Source organism: Bos indicus, chromosome 4 (assembly GCF_029378745.1).
Source record: "Bos indicus isolate NIAB-ARS_2022 breed Sahiwal x Tharparkar chromosome 4, NIAB-ARS_B.indTharparkar_mat_pri_1.0, whole genome shotgun sequence".
NCBI classification, from domain to species: domain Eukaryota; kingdom Metazoa; phylum Chordata; class Mammalia; order Artiodactyla; family Bovidae; genus Bos; species Bos indicus.
In genome coordinates this window covers 26,447,681-26,470,023 of record NC_091763.1, presented here as the reverse complement: position 1 = coordinate 26,470,023, position 22,343 = coordinate 26,447,681, and the positions used below count along the sequence as shown (strand labels likewise).

The 22,343-nt window shown below is 39.9% G+C and overlaps 1 non-coding gene across 1 annotated transcript; it reads left to right on the top strand.

Moving 5' to 3' along the window:
- The first annotated feature begins 21,360 nt into the window (after nucleotides 1–21,360).
- On the top strand, nucleotides 21,361–21,465 carry LOC139182876 (U6 spliceosomal RNA). Its single transcript, XR_011566436.1, has one exon. It is a non-coding gene; the product is annotated as a U6 spliceosomal RNA (small nuclear RNA).
- The last annotated feature ends 878 nt before the right edge of the window (nucleotides 21,466–22,343 follow it).

The following is a 22,343-nucleotide window of genomic DNA, read 5'->3' as shown; positions in this document are numbered from 1 at the left end:
ATGTTTTCCTTTACAGAGTTGTACATTCAATTTATAAACTAATGTATAAACATAATTTTAACATATACATTAGTGATGTCATTTTCACTGGAATTTGCTACAGTAGTAATCATTTATTACACTTAACGTTATCCCCAGTACTCTGTTGAAAGGAGATTATTCTTTTTCTTACTAAACTAGGAAGATTCTCACAACCCCTTTCCACCAGAATCTTCAGGATGGAGGGAGGGGCTTGCAGCTGCAGGAGAGGCTCTGCTCAGGCCCCCCTCACTCCTCCCGATTTGAACTTCTGGACCAGCGTCTGGCTTGCCTGCCCATCCTCCCTTGTTCCCAATTAGCCTACAGTCTGCTGCCAGAATTCACCTTCTAAATTACAACTCCAATGATGTAGTTCAACAGAGCATAAATTTTCTTGACTCCACATTGGCTATTAAATTAGATAAATGTATCCAAGTGACATTCTGAATTCTCTTGAATATCATTAAACATTTTTTAAATGTCTGATAAGACCTTTTCATTTTTATTTTTAATGCTTTGTCAAACTCAATAACCTGCTCTTCTCCAGATAACAGCCTGCTTCCTTTCTTGGGAAAGCCATTTTCCTCAAAATCTTCCTGTTGAATTCCTTTGTATTACATAGCTATACTTAGTTGTTCAGTCATGTCCAGCTCTTTGCAACCCCATGGACTGTAGCCCGCCAGGCTCTTCTGTCCATGGGGATTCTCCAGGCAAGAATACTGGAGTGAGTAGCCTATCCCTTCTCTAGGGGATCCTCCTGACCCAGGAATTGAATCGGCGGTCTCCTGCATTGCACGTGGATTCCTTACCAGCTGAGCTACCTTATGTAAGGCCTATGTAAAAAGCCACTGCCTCCGTGACGCCTGCCCTGTTCTCCCACCAGCTCTTTGTGTCAGTGATGAAGACTTATCCTCTCATGTGAGTTATTGTGGTTGTTTAGTTGCTAAGTCCTGTCCTTGCGACCCCACTGACTGTAGCCCACCAGATTCCTGTGTCCACACAGTTTCCCAGGCAAGAATACCAGAGTGTGTTGCCATGTCTTTCTCCAAGAGATCTTCCCAACCCAGGGATCAAAACCACGTCTCCAAATTGCAGACGAATTCTTTACCACTGAGACACCAGGGAAGCCCTTAATGTGAGTTACTGTGAACCTTTTAGAGGCAGGCCTGGTGCGTGTCATCATTGTCTTCCACCACAGAGATAATTCCTCCACCACACAGATAATCCCAACACTGATGCTGTAAACACACCTCCAGTGAATATTTCTTGGGCTGAAAACTGAGTTTGAGTGCTCTTTCTAGTTTTTCTTCACTTACCTTGTAGTTGCTATTACTTGAATGAAGCTTGGGCCACCTACACACATTCTACTTCAACAAGTTTTGGCAGTAGCTTCCCTACTTGACATGTTAGTACCTTTTAAAAAGCTACTTGTCCCATTGTTAGACTTCAAGGTGTTAAATCCTTAAGTGCCTCTTGTTTATTTTCTCTTGTGTTGGCTCCGCAAACTGCATTTTAAATTTTTAAGAAATACAGAGTAGGTTGAGTGCATAGTACCTTTCATGGTACCTAGAAAACACCCTGTTATACAGATGGTCAATTGCTAGTTACTGATTGACTAATGTTGAAAGTGAAAGAGGAGAGTGAAAAAGTTGGCTTAAAGCTCAACATTCAGAAAACGAAGATCATGGCATCTGGTCCCATCACTTCATGGGAAATAGATGGGGAAATAGTGGAAACAGTGGCATGCTTTATTTTCTTGGGCTCCAAAATCACTGCAGATGGTGATTGCAGCCATGAAATTAAAAGACGCTTACTCCTTGGAAGGAAAGTTATGACCAACCTAGACAGCATATTAAAAAGCAGAGACATTACTTTGCCAACAAAGGTCGGTCTAGCCAAGGCTATGTAGTCATGTTTCCAGTAGTCATGTATGAGTGTGAGAGTTGGACTATAAAGAAAGCTGAGCACTGAAGAATTGATGCTTTTGAACTGTGGTGTTGGAGAAGACTCTTGAGAGTCCTTTGGACTGCAAGGAGATCCAATCAGTCCATCCCAAAGGAAATCAGTCCTGAGTGTTCATTGGAAGGACTGATGTTGAAACTGAAACTCCAATACTTTGGCCACCTGAAGCAAAGAGCTGACTCGTTTGAAAAGACCTTGATGCTGGGAAAGATTGAGGGCAGGAGGAGAAGGGGACGACAGTGGATGAAATGATTGGATGGCATCACCGACTCAGTGAACATGAGTTGGGTAAACTCTGGGAGTTGGTGATGGACAGGGAGGGCTGACTTGCTGTGGGCCATAGGGTTGCAAAGAGTCAGACACGACTGAGCAACTGAACTGAACTGAATCCCAACAATGGGAGTAAATGGCTTACAAGGGAGAGGTCAACTTTGTCATCTGTTATGCTATGGTTGGGCCTCCCAGAAAGTCCAGTTTGCTATAGACCTTTGGGAAAGAAGCACTGATGAAATTCAGATCAGAATCTAGCCTTGATGAATTTACCATAAATCATTATTGAGCAAATCCTATTTCTTATTTTTGAAAAGGTTCAGGATGCATTTAGATTACTTAACTTAAACTAATAGAGGTTAGAATTGTCCTGGTTAGTTTGCCAGAGATTGCTAAGAGAAACAGTGGAGGGCTCTCACCTTTATTTAGAGAGAAGGGTTTTATTGGTGAATTAATTCTTCCTTGAGGGGTTATGTGTACAATTTGTGTAGCTGTCACTGGTTGAATGGTGATGGCTGGTAGTTACAAAGGGAGGTGCATTCCATCTCTCTTAAGTCTCTCTGGAGACTTAATGTGTTACAATCCACATTCCTGAGCCCCACCCACTCTTGCAGTTTCTGATTCATATGGTTTGAATTGGAAATCAAACATTTATTTTTGTTTTTTTGTTTTGGAATTTGGAATATCTTGATGCCCAAGAGTAAGTTTTTTTTTTTTTTTTTTTTTTTTTCTTTTTTCAGGTAAGGATAGCTGGAACCAAAGAGAAAGGAAGAAGCACTTGACTTTGCTCTTTGTGTGCTGTGGCTTAGTTGCTCAGTTGTGTCTGACTGTTTGCGACCCCCTGGACTGTATCTTGCCAGGCTCCTCTGCCTGTGGGGATTCTTCAGGCAAGAATACTGAAGTGGGTTGCCATACCTTCCTCCTCCAGGGGGATCTTCCCAACCCAGGGATCGAAGCCAGGTCTCTGGCATTGCAGGCAGATTGGTTACCATCTGAGCCACCAGAGAAGCCCACTTGATTTTGCTATTTCTATATAATTATTTATGAAGAAAACTATAGGTATATTAATGAGCTTCTTTTGCCTATTATAATACTTAGAGTCAAAGAAACACACATTCCTAAATATAGAACTCAGGATTTGCTTTGCAAGCTCTGAGCATTTAGGGGCTTTCCAGGCAGTGCTAGTGGTTAAGAAACTACCTGCCAATGCAGAAGACATAAAAGATAGTAGTTCCATCCCTGGGTTGGGAAGATCCCCTGGACAAGGGCATGGCAACCCATTTCAGTATTCTTGCCTGGACAGAGGAGCCTGGCGGGCTACAGTCCTTAGGATTGCAAAGTTGGACATGACTAAAGTGACTTAGCATGAGTATTTAAAATTTTACTTTCCTTTTATCCTAAAGGAAAGTTTTTAGTGTTCTTTCCATTATGGGAGTCTTTTGTAACTAAGTTCCTTTCCAGCTGTTCCTCACTTCTATTCAAAGAGGAAGTGTGATTCACCCACCCCCGCCCGCCTCCACCCCCAGAAGTCTCCTTGTTGCCCTGCATTCAGAAATACCCTTAATCAATCATGTTTGTGCTCTTTTGATCTGTGGACTGCTGGCTGGTTACTGAGCCCGTGGATTCACACTTTCCCTGAGGCTCTGAATTGCCTTCTAAAAAGGAAAAATGATAGTTTGAGACTTATATGCTGTGCTCAATCACTCAGTCCATGTCTGACTCTTTGTGAACCTATGGACTGTAGCCTGCCAAGCTCCTCTGTCCATGGGATTTCCAGGCAATAATACTGGAGTGGGTTGCCATTTTCTCCTCTAGGGGATCTTCCTGATTTAGGAATCGAACCTGAGTCTCTTTCATCTTCTACATTGGTAGGCAAAGTCTTTACCACTGTGCCACCTGGGAAGCCTTTAGACCTATGATAAAAAAGTGAAACAATTAGTTGTCTGTGTCTGACTCTTTGCGACCCCATGGATTGTAGCCCGCCAGGCTCCTCTGTCCATGGAATTGTCCAGGCAAGAATACTGCAGCGGGTTGCCATTTTCTATTCCAGGGGATCTTCCTGACCCAGGGATCAAACCTGGATCTCCTGCACTGCAGGCAGATTCTTTACCATCTGAGCCACCACGGAAACCTTTTTGGACCTATCAGTTCAGTTCAGTCGCTCAGTTGTCTCTGACTCTTTGCGACCCCATGAACCACTGCATGCCAGCCCTCCCTGTCCATCACCAACTCCTGGAGTCCACCCAAACCCATGTCCATTGTGTCGGTGATGCCATCCAGCCATCTCATCCTCTGTCATCCCTTTCTCCTCCTGCCCTCAATCTTTCCCAGCATCAGCATCTTTTCAAATGAGTCAGCTCTTTGCATCAGGTGGCCAAAGTATTGGAATTTCAGCTTCAATATCAGTCCTTCCAATGAACACTCAGGACTGATCTCCTTTAGGATGGACTGGTTGGATCTCCTTGCTTTCCAAAGCACTCTCAAGAGTCTTCTCCAACACCACAGTTCAAAAGCATCAATTCTTTGGTGTTTAGCTTTCTTCACAGTCCAACTCTCACATCCATACATGACCACTGGAAAAACCATACCCTTGATTAGACAGACCTTTGTTGAAAAGTGATGTCTCTGCTTTTTAATATGCTGTCCAGGTTGGTCATAACTTTCCTTCCAAGGAATAAGCATCTTTTAATTTCATGGCTGCAATCACCATCTGCAGTGATTTTGGAGCCCAGAAAAATAAAGTCAGCCACTGTTTCCCCATCTATTGGCCATGAACCAGAGGCCATGATTTTAGTTTTCTGAATGTTGAGCTTTAAGCCAACTTTTTCACTCTCCACTTTCATTTTCATCAAGAGGCTTTTTAGTTCCTCTTCACTTTCTGCCATAAGGGTGGTGTCATCTGCATATCTGAGGTTATTGATATTTCTCCCGACAATCTTGATTCCAGGTTGTGCTTCCTCCAGCCCAGCATTTCTCATGATGGACTCTGCATATAAGTTAAATAAGCAGAGTGCCAGTATACAGCCTTGATGTACTCCTTTTCCTATTTGGAACCAGTCTGTTGTTCCATGTCCAGTTCTAACTGTTGCTTCCTGACCTGCATATAGGTTTTTCAAGAGGCAGGTCAGGTGGTCTGGTATTCCCATCTCTTTCAGAATTTTCCACAGTTTATTGTGATCCACACAGTCAAAGGCTTTGGCATAGTCAATTAAGCAGAATTGGATGTTTTTCTGGAACTCTCTTGCTTTTTCGATGATCCAGCGGATGTTGGCAATTTGATCTCTGGTTCCTCTGCCTTTTCTAAATCCAGATTGAACATCTGAAAGTTCATGGTTCACATATTGCTGAAGCCTGGCTTGGAGAATTTTGAGCATTACTTTACTAGTGTGTGAGATGAGTGCAGTTGTGCGGTAGTTTGCACCTATAGCTGTTGCTAATTGCCCCATTCAGAGCCCTGTTCCATTTATTTATTTCCCTGTCTTCTTAAATAGGCTACACAGTTTTAAATCTAAACACTTCAAAATCATCAAACAAAACAAGAGTAGAGAGATGATCTATGGCTATTATTAGTATGAACTGTGCTTAAAAATTTCTCAGGAAACCACAAACATTAGTCTGGTAGGAGGTATAGCATTGAGCATCATCCACAGCTATGCCATATGGATGCCTTTATTCATGAAACAGGCTTTCAACAGAGCCCTTTTGGTACTTAGGTCCCCTTCAGTGGGGATTGTGGAATAGAATTTTGTTCTAGAAGTGTTCTATCAAGAATGAAATCCTATGAACATTGACATATGAGTAGCTCATGGGCCAGACTTTGTAGAGGGCACAATGGGATCCTTGAAACAGCCGTGTGAATTGATGTCATTCACATGTTTCATATGAGAACATTGAGAATGAAGGAATTACATAATTTGCTCAAGATCAGCCTAACTACTTGATATGGATTTCCTCTGTCACTCACCACAGCTAATTCAGCACCTGCCTGGCCCACTAGCCTAAGGCAACCGAGGCTTACAACAGAGAAATTGTAAAGGAGTCAGACTCAGTGTCTGCCTTTAGTGTCCCTTCCTTCCACGTGAGGGATTCTATTATAGCACATGAGTGTGGCATTTGGGGAGCATATGCTTTTACTTTGGGCGGAAATGACCTACCTCTGGAAAAATGAACAGTCTTATAAATCTAATTTAGGAGTTTCAATTCAGTTAATGAGTTAATAGGACTTTACCCTCACCTCCAATTCTGCCTTTGACTTTGTTGGTTAGAAGACTTCTGACTTGAGGCAACATCTTCAGTGAATTCTATACATTTCAGGTCAATTTTGATTACTGGGACTCAGCCCAGCTTCAGTTTCCAAGCTTACCTCTAATCTAAAGCCCTGAATAGTTCTTGCTCCATCTTTTAGTTCTGGGTGCCTCCAGAATGTTGTGAGCTTCCCTAGTGGCTCAGTTGGTAAAGAATCTGCCTGCAATGCAGGAGACTCGGCTTTGATTCCTGGGCAGGGAAGATCCCCTGGAAAAGGAAATGGGAACCTGCTATAGTATTCCTGCCTGGAGAATTCCATGGACAGAGGAGCCTGGAGGGCTACAGTCCATGGGGTCACAAGCATTGGACACGACTTAGTGACTAAGTCACCACCACCAGAGCCTTGGAATGGGAGGAGGAAGAGGGGAAAGGGCTGCATCATTTCGTTTGCTGGCCCTGTTAGATTTCTCCTAGTTGCTTGTTGATGTCTGTACTGGCCTTTGGTGCCTCCATGGGACAGCATCCTAGTTTGGACCTCCTCCTGGGGAGCAGGCATGTGGTCTGCCCACATGCTCTCTGATGTTGGAATTTCGTATTTTCCAGTTCCCCCAATCCCCACCATGAGCAGTCTAGCCACAGCTTCCAGCTGCCATAGTCCAGCCTTTGGCCAGAACATGGTAAGCAGTTTTCCTGGGTCAGCTTCCAAGAAAGACAGCTGTGGCTCAGCTGGGTTCTGCATGGTCCACTTGGCCCTTCAGAATCGAAGTATGTTTTCTACATCAACAGACTCCTCTTTCTACCACGATGTCCTTGTCCTCCTTTCCCTTGCTCAGACAGGCAGAGGCTAAACTTACCTACAAATAGCTTCCTTTCTTGTAGGAAAGCCCTCTTGGAACGGTCCCTAATCACCTTCCTACTCTCTAGGTTATCCAGAGAAAGGAATGCCCCTACTTGGGAGAGAGCGATCCCTCCTATTCACAGCCAGTGTCTTTACCTCACCCTTTTCTTATGCAACAGTCGTGCCAGTCTTGCCTGCAATTAGGATCACCTGGGGAACTTAGTTTCCAGTCACTCGAGGTGGCACCTCAGACCAATTCAATACTTATTTCTGCAGGAGGCATCCAGATATTGGATCTGCCAGCTCCCAGGTAATTCTAATGTGTAGCCAAGACTGAGAACTCCTATGTGTAGATCGTAATCAGTAGGTCTGGTTTTCCACCCCTTAAATGTCCTGGCAGGTATCTGCTGACCGCCTTTTAAAAATGTGGATACTTCTGCCCTGCTTCCAGCTGTGGAACCTAGCAAACCATGCTGGGAAAACTTTCCTTCAATGTCCTGTTATCCAGGATGAAATGACATCCTGGAGAAGAGAAAGTGAAGTGAAACAAAGGGCTCACTGCTTTCTCCAGCTGTGGCCCCTGAAAGGGAGGTGACCATAAAGCTCAACAAGTGTTTGTGTTGCGATTGACCTGTCTAGATGAGTGCAGGCATTTCTACTCCTTCATTTCCAGGACAAATAAAAGTAGGACCTTCATGTAGTTAGTTTTTGCTCTTTCTCCCTGGTTGTTTAAAACAATGCATGATGCCGAGGCTTTTTTTGTTGTGGTTTACCTAGTCATGGTTTGGTTGTAGGGAGATGTGAGATGAGTGTAGCTGAGGAGAGGAAAAAAACTCCATCTGTGAAATTGAGAAACACAACCAACTCTGAAGTTTCTGGAGAAAAGGAAGTATTTTTGATGTAGAGATAGCCAAGAGCCTCAGTGACTGGGACGAGGAAAACCTGTCTTGACTGTGTGGAGACAGAAATTTTAGAGTAGAAAAAAACATTTAGGGTCAGGACTCTTGTGTTCTGGCCTTGACTCTGCCACTAACTGGTTGAGTGAGGCAGTGGTTATTTACATGACATGTGGGGTCTATAAAAGGCGAGTCTGGGAGCTGATCCTGGCTTTGCCATTGAACAGGCGAAGGCTCCTAACTTCTCTGTACCCCAGTTTCCTCATCTGTAAAATGATGATCACAGTGGCATTGACATCAGGATTGTTAAGAGGATTCAATGAGTTAATTTTCTAAAAGGTACTACATCAGCAGATGTTGAATAAAAAATAAATTTGGGCAACTCATTGAATCATTCTGCACTTCCATTTCCTTAGCTCTAAAACATAGAGCTTATTTTGATTTCCAGTGAAATAATCCTACCCAGGTTTGGTGATTTTTACTTTTCTGGTTGTTGTTATTATTATTATTATTGGCTCTGGTTTATTTATATACAATCGCAGTAGATAAAATGTGCTTCCCCCAAATTCATATATTAAAATTCTGACTCTCAATGTGATGGCATTAGGACTTGGGGGCCTTTGGGATGTAATTATGTCAAAAGGGTGACATTACATTGGTTTTTGACTCTAATTTTTCTAGAATACCAAAGAGATGGCAGTTTGAATTATATGCAAAAAGTAATTTTTTATTTTACTATGTACCAGGCTGACACAAGGGAAGGTAAACTTAAACAGCAAATAATTTGGGGGGATTCTGAAGAAAAACTTTTTTGCTATAATTACTTGATACTTGTGGAAGCAGGGAGAAAGTTCCATGAAAAGGTTATTTTTTAACATTGACTCAAGATTTCTTTTTTTTTTTTTTAATTCTTCAAATAGTAGTTCCAGACTTAGGCAAGAAGAATTCCTGGCTGTAAAGAATCATTTACCTTTGTATTCTAATGAATACATATGGAATCTAGAAAAATGGTACTGAAGAATTTATTTACAGGGTAGCAATGAGGAAATAGACATAGAGAATAGACTTATGGACAGGAGGAGAGGGGAGGAGGGGAAGAGATGTAGGGAAAGAGTAACAGGGAAACTTACATTACCATATGTAAAATACATAGCCAATGGGAATTTGCTGTATGGCTCAGGAAACTCAAACAGGGGCTCTGTATCAACCTAGAGGGGGTGGGATGGGGAGGGAGATGGGAGGGAGGTTCAAAAGGAAAGGGATATATGTATACCTATGGCTGATTCATGTGGGGGTTTGACAGAGAACAGCAGAGTTCTGTAGAGAAATTATCCTTCAATAAAAAATTAATTAAAAAAAGAATCATTTGCCTTTATATGAGCAAGAAATAGTTGGTGTAATTTTTTTCTTTCTGTTTCATCATTTATTTTGAAAATGACTCTAGAATGCTGAGATTAAATAGTTTATCATACCCCTTGGATTCTGATATATTTCACCAATTGTCCATGTCTAACATATATCTTAACGACCCAGATAATCACGATGGTGTGATCACTCACCTAGAGCCAGACATTCTGGAATGTGAAGTCAAGTGGGCCTTAGGAAGCATCAGTATGAACAAAGCTAGCGGAGGTGATGGAATTCCAGTTGAGCTATTTCAAATCCTGGAAGATGATGCTGTGAAAGTGCTGCCCTCAATATGCCAGCAAATTTGGAGAACTCAGCAGTGGCCACAGAACTGGAAAAGGTCCATTGTCATTCCAATCCCAAAGAAAAGCAATGCCAAAGAATGCTCAAAGTACTGCAGAGTTGCACTCATCTCACACGCTAGTAAAGTGATGCTTAAAATTCTCCAAGCCAGGCTTCAGCAATATGTGCACTGTGAACTTCCAGATGTTCAAGCTGGTTTTAGAAAAGGCAGAGGAACCAGAGATCAAATTGCCAACATCTGCTGGATCATGGAAAAAGCAAGAGAGTTCCAGAAAAACATCTATTTCTGCTTTATTGACTATGCCAAAGCCTTTGACTGTGTGGATCACAATAAACTGTGGAAAGTTCTGAAAGAGATGGGAATACCAGACCACCTGACCTGCCTCTTGAGAAATCTGTATACAGGTCAGGAAGCAACAGTTAGAACTGGACATGGAACAACAGACTGGTTCCAAATAGGAAAAGGAGTACGTCACGGCTGTATATTGTCACCCTGCTTATTTAACTTATATGCAGAGGACAGCATGAGAAACGCTGGGCTGGAGGAAGCACAAGCTGGAATCAATATTGCTAGGAGAAATATCAATAACCTCAGATATGCAGATGACACGACCATTATGGCAGAAAGTGAAGAAGAACTAAAGAGCCTCTTGATGAAAGTGAAAGAGGAGAGTGAAAAAGTTGGCTTAAAACTCAACATTCAGAAAACTAAGATCATGGCATAAGGTCCCATCACTTCATGGCAAATAGATGTGGAAACAGTGGCTGATTTTATTTTTCTGGGCTCCAAAATCACTGCAAATGGTGACTGCAGCCATGAAATTAAAAGACGCTTACTCCTTGGAAGGAAAGTTATGGCCAACCTAGACAGCATATTAAAAAACAGAGACATTACTTTGTCAACAAAGGTTCGTCTAGTCAAGGCTATGGTTTTTCCAGTGGTCATGTTTGGATGTGAGAGTTGGACTATAAAGAAAGCTGAGCACCGAAGAATTGATGCTTTTGAACTGTGGTGTTGGAGAGGACTTTTGAGTGCTTTGGACTGCAAGGAGATCCAACCAGTCCATCCTAAAGGAGATCAGTCCTGGGTGTTCATTGGTAGGACTGATTTTGAAGCTGAAACTCCAATACTTTGGCCACCTCATGCGAAGAGCTGACTCATTGGAAAAACCCCTGTTTCTGGGAAAGACTGAGGGCAGGAGAAGAAGGGGATGACAGAGGATAAAATGGTTGGATGGCATCATCAACTCAATGGACATGGGTTTGGGTGGACTCCGGGAGTTGGTGATGGATAGGGAGGCCTGGTGTGCTGTGGTTCATGGGGTTGCAAAGAGTCGGACACAACTGAGCGACTGAACTGAACATATGTCTTTAAATTTGCCTTTTTAAAGAAAATTTTATCCAGACACATGGTTAAATATTCAAGCACTATAATAAAATACATGACAAAAGTCTGTTTTTCCTCCTTCCTCCCTTACATCAACCCCCCTCCCCCTCCACCACTCCCATCTCCCCTTGGCCTCTTTCCCACCTCCAGAAACAATTGCTGTTCTTGATGTCTTGGGACTGAATTAAATCAGAGAGTGTTTTCTGGCCATCTGACTGAAAGTACTTGCCCAAATCACTCTCTCTATTAGAACATATTGCTTTATTTTTATTAAGGCACTTAATCACTATCTCACATTTTCTTACTTATTTTGAGTATCTGTTTATAATTCACCATCTCCCACTCCTGGTCTAGAAAGTGAATTCCAGGACAGCATGGACTTTCTCTGCTTCCTTAGTGTTGCATCTTCTTCTTCTAGGAAAGTACCTGGAAAAGACTAGGTGCCTGTTCGGTGTTTGCTAAATGTTAAATCCTTTTGTAAGCTTTGTTGTTGTTCAGTCTCCCAGTCTTGTCTGACTCCTTGTTACTCCATGGACTATATGTAGCTCACCAGGCTCCTCTGTGCAGTGAGATTTCCCAAGTCAGAATACTGGATTGGGATGCCATTTCCTTCTCCAGGGGATCTTCCCAACCCAGGGATTGAATCCGTGTCTTGTGCATCGGCAAGTGATGCTTTACTACTGAGCCACCAGGGAAGCCAACTATCTTTATTGTACTCTATGGAAAAACAAAACTGTCTTTTCCTTAGAGGGAGAACTGTATGTTTAAAGGCTCTTCACTCTATCCACGTCCTTAAAAAGATAGTTGGAAACAAAGGTGGTCACTGCATCTATTTGCCAGACGTGCAGAAATGCAGGAGGCTCATGGAGATTTAATGCTCAATATCCCAGTTTGGGCTACTATGGATGAACTTGCTGTAAACATGAACAGGGACATTTTGTATGGACATGTGTCTTAATTATCTTGGATAAATACCTAGGAGTGGAATTTCTGGTTTAAATGGTATGGGTGTGTTGAATTTTCAAAGGAAATGCCATATTGTTCTCCAAAGTGGCAATATCATTTTGCATTGGTCCCAACAATGTTTGAAATTTCCAGCTGCTACACAGCATCACCAGCATTTGGGATTTAAAAACTGTAGCCAATTTAGAGGGTTGGTGGGGATTTTCCATTAGTTTTATTTATTTATTTATTTTTAAATTTTTTTTAAATTTAATTTTATTTTTTAACTTTACAATATTATATTGGTTTTTGCCATATATTGAAATGAATCCCATTAGTTTTAACATACATTTCTTTAATGACTGATGATATTGAATATTTTTCTTAATTTTTTCCATCTACCTCTCTTTTAGGTAAAGTATTTAACTATTTAATTAAAATTTTGGGTTATTTGTCTTATTATTGAGGTTTCAGAGTTCTTTATATACTCTGGACACATGTTTTTTTACTGGATATTGTAGGGAGAGAATTTATGGATTTTTCATGTTTCTGCAGATATAAGCGGAAACTGACAGTTCTTGTTCCATACTGTCTTTATAGAGGTGTTTTGTGTGGCAAAATAGCCTTAGACAATTGAGATAATGTCTCCCTTTGGGGAAAGGAAGTTTATTTGCTGTCTAGGACAATGAAGATAGCATCACCCAGGTTTGCTTGCAGCTCTTAAAAGAAAACGGCTTTCTAAGCTTGAAATTAATGAGTTGTGATGGAATCTACCACGTGTGAAGCATCCTCTAGGGCCTGGCTGCTTGTGGATAGCACATAGGTGCTTGCTCTGCTGGGACTGATGAAGTCCTTCATCTGTGACCCAGGAGTCTCAGGTCTTCTGCTAGTCTGTGAAACTGTGGCAGGATGACATGCCAGTTTGCTAGGAGCATAAAATCTCTGACCTTTTATAGCTAGCTCTTTACAGATAAGTTTCCAAAATTTTTTTTCTCAGTCCATGTCCTACTCTGATTTTCTTAACATTAGCTTTTAAATACTTAAATCGTGATGAAATCTAATTCACGTTTTTAAAAATATAGAACTGTCTTATGATCCAGTAATCCCACTGCTGGGCATACACACTGAGGAAACCAGAAGGGAAAGAGACACGTGTACCCCAATGTTCATCGCAGCACTGTTTATAATAGCCAGGACATGGAAGCAACCTAGATGTCCATCAGCAGATGAATGGATAAGAAAGCGGTGGTACATATACACAATGGAGTATTACTCAGCCATTAAAAAGAATACATTTGAATCAGTTCTAATGAGATGGATGAAACTGGAACCTATTATACAGAGTGAAGTAAGCCAGAAAGAAAAACACCAATACAGTATACTAACGCATATATATGGAATTTAGGAAGATGGTAACAATAACCCTGTGTACGAGACAGCAAAAGAGACACTGATGTATAGATCAGTCTTATGGATTCTGTTGCAGAGGGAGAGGGTGGGGAGATTTGGGAGAATGGCATTGAAACATGTATAATATCATGTATGAAACGAGTCTCCAGTCCAGGTTTGATGCACGATACTGGATGCTTGGGGCTGGTGCACTGGGACGACCCAGAGGGAGGGTATGGGGAGGGAGGAGGGAGGAGGGTTCAGGATGGGGAACACAGGTATACCTGTGGCAGATTCATTTCGATATTTGGCAAAACTAATACAATATTGTAAAGTTTAAAAAAATTAAATAAAAAAAAAATATAATCCCTGCTTCTTGTGCCTTATAGTCATAAAATTGCGGCTAACTCAAGGGCAGAAGGATATTTTTCCTGTTTTCTTTTAGAAGCTTTATAACTTTAGGTTTTACGTTTAAACCTATGAGTCATTTTGAGTTAGTTTTTATATTTGGTATGAGGTTTATTAATGTTTTAAAACAAGGTTATTCAACTGTTCAGCATCATTTGTTGAAAAAATTGTCCCCTCTTTGTTGAATTTCCTAAGCATCTCAGTCCAAATTGGCTAAAAATGGATGGTCTGTTTATGTATTTCCTATTCTGTTTCATTCATCTGTATGTATATTTTTAAGTCACACTATTTGGATTATTAAAGTTTTATAATAAAGTCTTAAAATTAGGTAGTGTAATTTCCACAACTGTTCTTTTTGAAAACTGTTTTATATATTCAAGATCATTTGCATTTTCATGGCATTTGAGAATCACCTTGATAATTTCCACATCAAAGAAGTTTCTGGAGTTTTTATTGGGATTGTGTTGAACTTTTGATCTATTTGGGGAGAAATGACATGTTTCTAATACTGAATCTTTTTGTGAACACGGTATCATCTCTTAATTTCTGTAGGTCTTTTTAAATTTCTCTCAGTAGTGTTTTGTATTTACCACTTACATATCTTGTAAATATTTTTGTTGAGTTTATCCCTCAATATTTAACATTTTCTGGTGCGATTATAAACGATACCACTTTGTTGTAAATTTTAATTTCCAACTGTTCTTTGCCAGCATATAGAAATATAATGAATTTTTGTATATCTTACTGCCTTATCAACTCCTTAATTTTAATAGAGTTTCTTTGTGGGTAGACTCCACAGGTTTTTCTACATAATCATATGTTCTGGGAGTATCACCCACCCCACCCCTAATTTGTATACATTTGATTTCTTTTTCATGTCTTAATGTACTGGATAGGATATCTACAACAATGTGGAATGGAAATAGGTTGGACATCCTTGTCTTGTTCTTGAACTGACAGGGAAGTACTTAGTCTTTCACAATTTAATACAAAATGTTGCTGCTGCTGCTGCTAAGTCACTTCAGTCATGTCCGACTCTGTGTAACCCCATAGACAGCAGCCAACTAGGCTCCCCCCGTCCCTGGGATTCTCCAGGCGAGAACACGAGTGGGTTGCAATTTCCTTCTCCCATGCATGAAAGTGAAAAAGTGAAAGTGAAGTTGCTCAGTCGTGTCCGACTCTTCTCGACCCCATGGACTGCAGCCCACCAGGCTCCTCCGCCCATGGGATCCTCCAGGCAAGAGTACTGGAGTGGGGTGCCATTGCCTTCTCCAATACAAAATGTTAGCAGTAGGTTTTTCCTAAATGCCCTTTATTAGTATCAAGTTCCCTTCTGGTTCTAGTTTGCTGAGAGTTTGCATTATGAATGGATGTTGAATTTGGTCAAGGGCCTTTTCTGTGTCTGTTGGTCTTTCCTTTTATAGACTCCAGGATTGATTAGTTACATTAATTTTTTAATGTTGAAGCAAGCAGCCTATGTTTCTGGAGTAAAACCAATATGGCTATGTTGTTTTAGTATATGTAGTTGAATTAAATTTATTAAAATTTTGTTAAAAATATTTGTCACATGTTCATAAGAAATATTGGTCTGTAGGGCTTTTTAAAAATTGCGTATCTTTTCTGGTTTTGGTATCAGGTTAATGATGCCCTCAGAATGAGTAGGGAAGAGTCCCCACCCCTTTATTTTCTAGAAGAGTTCATGTATATATGGCATTATTTCTTGAGTGTTTTGGAGAATTCACAAGTCAAGCTATCTGGGTCTAAAATTTTCTTTTGCAGGAAGTTTTGAAACTGTAAATTTATTTTCTTTAATAAATATAGGGCAATTCATGTTATCTTTTTCTTTCTAATGAGCCTGGGCAGATCATGTTTTTCAAGGAATTTAACCATTCCATCAAATTTATCAAAAGTATTGACATACACTTGTTCATCATCTTTCCTAATTATCCTTTTAGTATCTATATAGTCATGGCCCCACTCACTTCTGATTTGATAATTTGTGTTTTCTTTCTCTCTCTCTCCTCCTTTCCTCTGTCTCTCTGTATTATGTCCAGTGTTTTCCAAAATTCAGTTCAGTTACTCAGTCGTGTCCAACTCTTTGCGACCCCATGAATTGCAGCACGCCAGGCCTCCCTGTCCATCACCAACTCTCGGAGTTCACTCAGACTCACATCCATTGAGTCAGTGATGCCATCCAGCCATCCCATCCTCTGTCGTCCCCTTCTCCTGTTCCCAATCCCTCCCAGCATCAGAGTCTTTTCCAATGAGTCAACTCTTTGCATGAGGTGGCCAAAGTACTGGAGTTTCAGCTTTAGCATCAGTCCTTCCAAAGAAATCCCAGGGCTGATCTCCTTCAGAATGGACTGGTTGGATCTCCTTGCAGTCCAAGGGACCCCCAAGAGTCTTCTCCAACACCACAGTTCAAAAGCATCAATTCTTCGGCACTCAGCCTTCTTCACAGTCCAACTCTCACATCCATACATAACCACTGGAAAAAACCATAGCCTTGACTAGATGAACCTTTGTTGGCAAAGTAATGTCTCTGCTTTTGAATAGGCTATCTAGGTTGGTCATAACTTTCCTTCCAAGCTGTAAGCGTCTTTTAATTTCATGGCTGCAGTCACCATCTGCAGTGATTTTGGAGCCCCCAAAAATAAAGTCTGACACAGCTTCCACTGTTTCCCCATCTATTTCCCATGAAGTGATGGGACCGGATGCCATGATCTCGTTTTCTGAATGTTGAGCTTTAAGCCAACTTTCTCACTCTCCTCTTTCATCAAGAGGCTTTTTAGTTCCTCTTCACTTTCTGCCATAAGGGTGGTGTCATCTGCATATCTGAGGTTATTGATATTTCTCCCAGCAATCTTGATTCCAGCTTGTGCTTCTTCCAGTCCAGCATTTCTCATGATGGACTCTGCATATAAGTTAAATAAGCAGGGTGACAATATACAGCCTTGACATACTCCTTTTCCTATTTGGAACCAGTCTGTTGTTCCATGTCCAGTTCTAACTGTTGCTTCCTGACCTGCATACAGATTTCTCAAGAGGCAGGTCAGGCGGTCTGGTATTCCCATCTCTTTCAGAACTTTCCACAGTTTATTGTGATCCACACAGTCAAAGGCTTTGGCATAGTCAATAAAGCAGAAATAGATGTTTTCCTGGAACTCTCTTGCTTTTTCCATGATCCAGCAGATGTTGGCAATTTGATCTCTGGTTCCTCTGCCTTTTTTAAAACCAGCTTGAACATCAGGAAGTTCACGGTTCACGTATTGCTGATGCCTGGCTTGGAGAATTTTGAGCATTACTTTACTAGCGTGTGAGATGAGTGTAATTGTGCAGTAGTTTGAGCATTCTTTGGCATTGCTTTTCTTTGGGATTGGAATGAAAACTGACCTTTTCCAGTCCTGTGGCCACTGCTGAGTTTTCCAAATTTGCTGGCATATTGAGTGCAGCACTTTCACAGCATCATCTTCCAGGATTTGAAATAGCTCAACTGGAATTCCATCACCTCTGCTAGCTTTGTTCATAGTGATGCTTTCTAAGGCCCACTTGACTTCACATTCCAGGATGTCTGGCTCTAGGTCAGTGATCACATCATCATGATTATCTGGGTCGTGAAGATCTTTTTTGTACAGTTCTTCTGTGTATTCTTGCCATCTCTTCTTAATATCTTCTGCTTCTGTTAGGTCCATACCGTTTCTGTCCTTCATCAAGCCCATCTTTGCATGAAATGTTCCCTTGGTATCTCTAATTTTCTTGAAGAGATCTCTAGTCTTTCCCATTCTGTTGGTTTCCTCTATTTCTTTGCATTGATCGCTGAAGAAGGCTTTCTTATCTCTTCTTGCTATTCTTTGGAACTCTGCATTCAGATGTTTATATCTTTCCTTTTCTCCTTTGCTTTTCACTTCTCTTCTTTTCACAGCTATTTGTAAGGCCTCCCCAGACAGCCATTTTGCTTTTTTGCATTTCTTTTCCATGGGGATGATCTTGATCCCTGTCTCCGGTACAGTGTCACGAACCTCTGTCCATAGTTCATCAGACACTCTATCCATCAGATCTAGGCCCTTAAATCTATTTCTCACTTCCACTGTATAATCATAAGGGATTTGATTTAGGTCATACCTGAATGGTCTAGTGGTTTTCCCTACTTTCTTCAATTTAAGTCTGAATTTCCAAACTTAAATGGATATAAAAAATTTACTCTGAAATCATTTTCCTTCTTTCTCAAAGAGTTAAAAAAATTTTTTTTTGTTTCTATTCATGCCTGTTGGCAGTGAATTACCTGTTTTAGTATATATATCTGCAAAAAATAATTCATCTTTATCTCTTGAAGATTTTTCTTTTTCTGGATGTACAATTCCAGATTATGTTTGTTTTTATTCTTTTCATTGTCTTCTGGTTTACAGTGTTTCTGACTAAAATTTCATGGTACTGTTATCTTTGTTTCTTAATATATAATATGTCTTTTCTCCTTTGGTTAAAATGTTTTTAAAACTTATTTATTTTCATAATAATTTGATTATCATGTGACTTAGTGTAGTTTTCTTTTTCACCAGTCTTTGACTATTGAGATGATTGGATTTTCAGGGTTTTTTTTAAAGCCTTCATCAACAACTTTTAAATTTTTATCAGATCTTTTGTTTCATCTTAATCTCCTTTTGCTTTCCTATTTCTTTGCATAGGGAAGCTAAATGAGAACACACTCCTGTTGCAGTAACTATGTACTTTTATAAGAAGGATGATTAAAAAAAATTTTTTTTTCAATTTAAAAACTGTCCTTTTTGCCTTTTTGTGCCAATTAACAGAAAAGTGAGTTGAGTAATATTATTTCTACACTTAGAGAAAATAAATCTCTCTGTATATGTACACACACATACCTTCTTCAACATGGGACATGCTACACAGTTGCTTTTATAAATGATCTCTTTGGTTTTTCTATTTTTATTATTAATTGGTTAATAGAACACTGATTCTTTATAACATTTTATGCAAATACAACATATATGTAGCTTTGGGTAAATGAATAAACTGTTATATGCTATAGTCTTATTGTGGTATTTTAAGATTTAAGAGCAGAGTGGACAGACTAGATTGAAACTCTGGCCACTCTCTTTTGAGTAGTTTTACACCATTTTAGTCATATTGAAATTATTTTTCCAGAATTTTGTCTTAAGGAAGTTGATAGTTTTACTGTTTGGCTCCGTCTGTATGCATCAGATTGCCACATGGTTGAATGATTGTTGATAATTAACAAAAAGGGATTTAAGCTAATAACCCTGTGCTCAGGTCCAAAAGAAGTGTAAGGACCAGAGGTCTGTTATGTGCTCTCAAATAAACTAGTTCTGTGACTGATATTGTCAGGCGTAGCACAAGGGTTACCCATTCTATCTAAATTGGTAACTGAGTTATCTCTGGGTGTTTAAAAGATCTTTTACTCCCATTAATATGTGCAGTACTTTAAAATGTCTTGGTAATCTCCTCAACATCTTATGAGATAAACAGAAAGAAATTAATATATTTATGCAAATTTAGTAACTAGGGCATTAAGAATTGAGGTACTTTTCCAAGTCTATGCAAGGCATCAGTATCAGAATAGCTTTTGGATTGCTTGGGTAAATTCATTCTGATTGTGGTATCTGATGAGTCATGTGGGTGAGTATTCAAGAGATTTTTATCCTCAGTTCTGCTATTTCTGTGGGTATCACTGTTTTGGTTATTGGAAACCAAGGATACTCATAAGTCCTTAATTTGGACACAACTGGTAAAAATGGTCAGTTTATTCTTTTAAAAAAATGCAATGGCATTAGGACAGTCATGGGAATTAAAGTATGTTAGAAGCATCTGCTCTGCAGTCAAGAAACCCTGTCGCTCATGTTAATCTCTTCCTCAAACATTCAAAACTATGCCTTGAAGGGGAGTTATTCTGAAAAGTTGCGAACGTATTATATGGCATGCATGCTCAATCACGTCCAACTCTTTGCGACCCCATGGACTATAGACCACCAGACTCCTCTGTTCATGAAATTTTCTAGGCATGAATACTAAAGTGGGCTGCTGTTTCCTTCAGTGAATTGTATGTGTGTATATATGCATGTATGTACAATACAGACCTATGTACATATACCTTTGAGGCAGAGGAGGAGTGAGAAACTGTTTATAGGGCAGTGAGGATGGCAGTGGTTTGAGGTTGAACAAATAGTTTGTTTTTATTTATTTATTTATTTTTAATAGTTTGTTTTTAATGTCAGGAATTTGGAAGGAAAATGATGGCAACAGTGAAGCTGGGTTTGAAATGTCTTTTCTAATGATTGATTTTGTTATGAAAGATGTTTCTCATTCATAGGTAAAATGTTACCATCTTAAGGGATTTTATAGGAAGAAGATATTCTTCCTAATCTCATATATAGGAACTAATATTTTAAGTAGTTAATTTTAGTCATATAATAAAGTCTGCAGTGGGTGTTTGTTGGCATCAATTCAGCTCCTTAATGCCTTCATCATAGATTGAGAATCCTTATATCTTTTAACTCCATTGTCCTTCTTTTCTTTTCTTTTGTCTTGAGAATTGCTGCTTGATGGTCACAAGATTGCCTCCCAAGCTTATGATGGGTTCCCTTTCAGCAGGAACACAAATATGCTAAAAACCTACCAGCTGAATTCCCTGCACGTCTCATGGCCAGGACTGGATCATGGGACTGTGTCTAGCTGTGAGGGAGGGTGGGAAACTGACTCAGTTTCATCCTAATCCATCACCAGAGTCTGGGCACATTGCTACCCTAAGGAATAAAGTATGGGGTTAAATCTTAGGTAGCAATAAACAGTGTCTGTCACAGAGGGTGTATTTTTATCCTTCGTTACTATAACCTAAGTAGTACTCTTCCAGATAATAAAGTAGTCCATGTATTCACTAAAAGAGATTTACCTTGTACTCTAACATTCTTTATTCTTTAAATACCAACATGCCTCTGTGAAGTTTCTGTATTTGTTAACTGTGTCTCTCTTAATTTTGTAGAGGAAAACTGTTTGTCGAAGATTTGATTACAGATCCACAATAGGAAGGAAATATAACCCCCGCCTCAAAATGTGCAATTATAGATGATTAAAACTTTAACAAAAGCAAAAGATACTCCTAAATTTAAGCTGTATAGTAGTTGCACAGGAAATATTTATGTTCCCATTTGATGCTAGAATCTTTGACAGTAAGGAAATACCAAAATTTGAGTTATGTGTTACATCACTTAAATATCAAGAATTCAAGTAAACCTTTAAAAAATAAGTTTAATAAGAATATAGTAGTGCTCGCTTCGGCAGCACATATACTAAAATTGGAACGATACAGAGAAGATTAGCATGGCCCCTGCAAGGATGACACGCAAATTCGTGAAGTATTCCATATTTTTAGATCTCAACGTAAGACCAGAAACTATAAAACTCCTAGAGGAGAACATAGGCAAAACACTCTCTGACATACATCACAGCAGGATCCTCTATGACCCACCTCCCAGAATATTGGAAATAAAAGCAAAAATAAACAAATGGGACCTAATTAACCTTAAAAGCTTCTGCACATCAAAGTAAACTATTAGCAAGGTGAAAAGACAGCCTTCAGAATGGGAGAAAATAATAGCAAATGAAGCAACTGACAAACAACTAATCTCAAAAATATACAAGCAACTCCTACAGCTCAACTCCAGAAAAATAAATGACCCAATCAAAAAATGGGCCAAAGAACTAAATAGACATTTCTCCAAAGAAGACATACAGATGGATAACAAACACATGAAAAGATGCTCAACATCACTCATTATCAGAGAAATGCAAATCAAAACCACTATGAGGTACCATTTCACACCAGTCAGAATGGCTGCGATCCAAAAGTCTACAAATAATAAATGCTGGAGAGGGTGTGGAGAAAAGGGAACCCTCTTACACTGTTGGTGGGAATGCAAACTAGTACAGCCACTATGGAGAACAGTGTGGAGATTCCTTAAAAAACTGGAAATAGAACTGCCTTATGATCCAGCAATTCCACTGCTGGGCATACACACTGAGGAAACCAGAAGGGAAAGAGACACGTGTACCCCAATGTTCATCGCAGCACTGTTTATAATAGCCAGGACATGGAAGCAACCTAGATGTCCATCAGCAGATGAATGGATAAGAAAGCAGTGGTACATATACACAATGGAGTATTACTCAGCCATTAAAAAGAATACATTTGAATCAGTTCTAATGAGGTGGATGAAACTGGAGCCTATTATACAGAGTGAAGTAAGCC